Raw genomic sequence first — 4,859 nt, 5'->3', positions numbered from 1 at the left:
GGAAACAGGCTAAACCTACTCAGCCTTGTATATCCTAGGCAGCCTCTTCAAGCCTACTCCATCTTAACTCAGGCCTCCATATTATGACTTACCATGGAGTCTGTCCTTGCCAATGCATTCTATGAATGGTCCTAAAGACAGGGACTGGAAATGTTTATCTGTATCTTCATGCCATTTATGGATACTAAGGGGGTGGGGCTGAATAATGTAGAAGAGGACATCTATGCACATTTCTCTGAGCCCCATTCCTGGTGAATATGTGCAACTGATGGTTGAAGGCTCAGACATCGGTAGAAACTAGCTTGTACAGGTAAATGTCTTCATTAGGAAATGCTAGATGAGCAAAAGAGGAAACAAGGAGCAAGGAACAGTGGGTACAGGAGTGTGCATAATGAAGCCAGGATTCACAGAGTTGGAGCAGCTGCAAGATCCTGGAGATTCAACCAACTACCATATAGAGGATGAAGGGCTGGGTCTGTCTGCATCCCAACTTTTCATTCGTATTGCCTGTTCCCTTCAACTGCTTAAGAGCTCCATGCTCCCCGGTGGCTAGCAGAAGAGTTTGTCAAGATGAGAAATCCACTTGAAAGCATTTTACATCTTCTATACAATTGGCTCATTCACAATGTAATTGTACCAGAAGCAAAGGCACTGAAGTACTCCCCAGACACCACGTGCACTTCCTTCCCACATCGTGATGATACTTGCAAAGCTCTGTGTGTTACCTTGATTTCCACAGATGGAAGATGGAGAACCTTCATCAGAATGAGGAGTACATTGCTCATCTTCAGTAGAAGGAAAAATGCATTTTTTCAGCTCATGTTACCTCTCTCAAAGGAAAATATCTGTATCATTTTAAAGGTGAAATGTTATCTGTGTGGACCAATAACTACTCTTCTATATCACTGTTGTGAACCCTTGGCATTTATAACACAAGCCTTTCCTTTTGCTTACATGATGGACATTTCTTGTCTATTGCTACTATACTCTTGGATGCAAAATGTCAGCCTCAAAATCTTTCTGAGTCATAATTTAATATTCATTTCCACTATGCTACGCACTTTATCATCTAGCTTTAATCATTAACTCTTGTATATATCTGTTATTTTTTCCTGTTCTTTCTCTCAGTTCCAGACACTAATTTACTTTGGGGAAACTATTCACTCTCCATATTTCCAGTTTAAGTAATTCAGATGCAATAATATTCCTGTCTCAGAGTGGACACGTAAGCTTAGCCCAGTCAGCACGTTGAATCACCCAAGCCAGGCAGATAGGACCAAGTGTGATTTTCATGGCTGTCAGAAAGACAGTCCTGTCTATGAAACTGTAAGCCTGGTTCAAATGAGCACATTGTCCTATAGGGGCACTAAGATAATATCACAATGAGAAAGGCATATAAATCCTCATGGGTCCACTTGGTTCTTGGTCTTCTTTGAAGTCAGACCTCTCTTTGTCATTTTTAATTGTATGAGGCAATAAAATTCATTTTAGAAAGCAGCTGAGGCCTAAAGTGGGATTTCCATCCATTGTACTGAAGCAATCCCAGTAGGCCCATGCACTTCAACATGGTGATTTCCTTGGTTGGATTGGACAGCAGGAGGATTAGGAGGATATAAACCCATCAGGACCTAACCTGAATAAGTGTGAATCACTAGAGGACACACAAGCCCATCTACAGCAAGCTCAGTCCACACTACACAAAGCCTCAAAGAAAGCATTTTCAGAAAGCTCATCATGACAAAGTGGAGATTATTAATCAGTGACATCTCAGAGCCACCAATCATGCAATTCCTGGGCACAGGAAGTCCAAGGGAGTGAGCAAGCCTGGCAGCTTGCATTGTGCTTTACCAATTCCACTCTGAACTTCTCACCCAAGCCTACTACTAGAACCACACTTCATTCTCCCCTAAAATTCCAGGGTGTGCCCTGCCTTGCAACTTAAGATTCTATTCAACTCCAACCATCAGATATCTTTCTGTTCACAATGGGGGCTTCCCACTGTTGATAGACTTCTCCAAATCTGACACTTGAGGGTTTGGGATCTGGTTCTTTAGTAATAAGCTCCTACTGAGGTGTAGGTGTAGTGACTCATGCCTATAATCTCAACTACTCAGGAGATAGAGGTCAGGAGGATCCCAGTTCCAGACCAGGTTTCACAAAAATTAGTAAGAATCCCATCTCAACCAATAAAAGCCAAAGGTGGTGGCACATGCAGCACATCCAAGATGCACAGGAGACATAAATAGGAAGATTGTAGCTCAGGCCAGCCCTGAACAAAACACAAGACTATATCTAAAAACTAAAGTGAACGGGATTGGAAGTAGCTCCCATGGTATATCACCTGCCTAGCAAACAGGAAGCGCAGAATTTAAACTTCAATAATGAAAAATGCTCCCACTAAACTGAATTTACTGTGTTTCCTTAAAAAGGTTCTTGAAATCAGTTCACTCATTTATTTTGGAGTCTAGTTTCTAGACATAGTAGCCCAGGTTTTTCAGGGACATTGAGCTCATTGCAGAGAGAGTTGAATTTTCTTTCTCTTAACTATATCAGAATTATGACCTATGATACAGATTTCCCAAACATTCTCCATTGTGTTGTCATACTGATTGTTACAGTATTAATTGAATATAATCATGTATGTTTGCATTGTGAGGATTCAAATATTCTGCTCACTGATGCCAATAAAATCCCCATTTTTCAAGTGTTAACCCCAACTCTTTTCCAGCAAGCATACATTTCAGTCATCATACCAAAGGGAATATTTGAGCTTGTTTCTCTGCAAGGGCTAAGAGAAATAAAAGCACAATGGAGCTCCCTCTGTGAATAACAGATGCCCCCATCCAAACACTGTGGAAACCTCCCAGCGAACACATGTGTCTAGCTCACTCCTTGGCCCCATCACTCTTCTGGCTTCTGCTAGAATGCATCACATGCCCAGGAGAAAACACTTCAGTGAAAGATATCAGCATTGCTATAAACAAAAACAACGCTAGCAAATTCCATGGAGAATTCTTTCCTTGCACATGAGAGTTCAGTCTTTAACAGCTTCCTGGAACCTTTAGAATGTATTATTATTATTATTATTATTATTATTATTTTGTTGATGATCATGGGGCTTGAACTCTGGGCCTGAACACTGTCCCTCAGCTCTTCAGCTCAAGGCTACCACTTGAGACACTGTGTCAGTTCTGTTTTTCTGAGTGGTTTATTAGAGATAAGAGTCTCACAGACTTTCCTGCCCGGGCTGGCTTTGAACTACTATCCTCAGATCTCAGCCTCCTGAGTAGCTAGGATTACAGGCATGAGCCACCGGAACCAGCAGAATTTTATTAATTTTTAAAGGCCAATTTCTACCAGAACTAACTTCCAATTTTACTATTTTTCAGTCCTTGGAAACTATCTTTCAGGCAAGAACAATTATGAAACTATTTCTGATTATATTTATCCCATTAATGGTATCATAGGAGAGGGAGCATACTGAGGTCTGAACTCAGAGCTTTGAGTTCCCACTCCACTTTTTTACTCATGGTTGATACTCTACTACTTAAATCATACCTTTAGGTCCAGCTTTTTGCTAGGTAATTGAATAAGAGTCTTACAGCTATGTCTGCGTAGGCTGGCTTTGAACCATAGACCTCAGAAGTCAGTCTTCTGAGTAGCTAGGATCATGTGAGCCACTGACATCTGCTCAAGGTATTAGTGGTATTTCTAAAATCCCAAGTAGCTAGCCCACAGAAATCCTCCTCTTTCCCTCTCTTATCATGCCCCATCTGCTCACAGCCTATAAGAGTCCTCTTGCTAGGTCTCCATTCTGGACAGTGGCTACTGGTACTCTACTAAGCTGTCCCCCAGGGTATACAGGCTGAGCCCAAAATCATATTTCCCAGACTTTTTGTTGTTTGAATCTTCCACTGAGAAGCATCCATATATGTTTTGGAAGGGAGAAGAAATGTAACCATCATTATGCCAACAACAACAAGCAAACAATGAAGTACTATATTGGTTGCTAGAAGCACATGCTTCAACCCCACACCCTTTGATGACAAGCAGCTGAGATTATTGATAACTGTCTCTTGTACATGTCTTTGGGATCTGTTGAGTTCTGCCTATAATTTTGAGCCAGAAGGCAATGCAAGATGGCAAAAATGGAACCTGAGGACATCCACAGCCCCTGAGGGGAAATGTCTCTGCAGGGACATCTTAGTATCTCTATACAAGAACAATGAGACTCTTAAGAAGAGGAGACAAACCACTCTGCTGAACAAGACGTCTCTTTGAAACAGCAGTTCATCACACATTTCCATCTCGATTCCCACACCATTCTCTCTGAGTCTGTGCTTCTTGGCTTCTTGTTTCTTTTTTGTGCGCTAGTTCTAGAGTTTGAACTCAGGACCTGGGCTCTGTCCCTGAGCTCCTTTTGCTCAAGGTTAGCACTCTACCACTTGAGATACAGCACCACTTCTGGCTTTTTTGGGTAGTTTATTAGAGATTTTCCTCCACAGGCTGCCTTCAAACCATGATCCTCCGATCTCAGCCAACTGAGTAGTTAGGATTACAGGCATGAGCCACCAGCACCCAACTAAATCTGTGCTTCTAACATCTATATAAATCATATGATCATGATGTGAAGTCTACCTGATTTATCACATTACAAATTGGAGAATCAGGAGGGATGGACAGAGATGTAGCCCCACAATGATCCTCTGCTGGCCAATAACCAAGAATTGGAAGCAAAGGAGAAGACATAGTCCTAAGAGAAAGGCAGAAGATCAGGGAAAAAAATCATGTAATAGAGTCAGAGGTAGAGCTGAACCCAACAGAAGAATCACAGAGCATGCAGAGATCTGTGCCCCATA

The sequence above is a fragment of the Dipodomys merriami genome, unplaced genomic scaffold (genome assembly GCF_024711535.1).
Source record: "Dipodomys merriami isolate MVZ:Mamm:240054 unplaced genomic scaffold, mDipMer1.0.p SCAF_38, whole genome shotgun sequence".
NCBI lineage: Eukaryota > Metazoa > Chordata > Mammalia > Rodentia > Heteromyidae > Dipodomys > Dipodomys merriami.
This window is presented reverse-complemented; position numbering follows the sequence as displayed.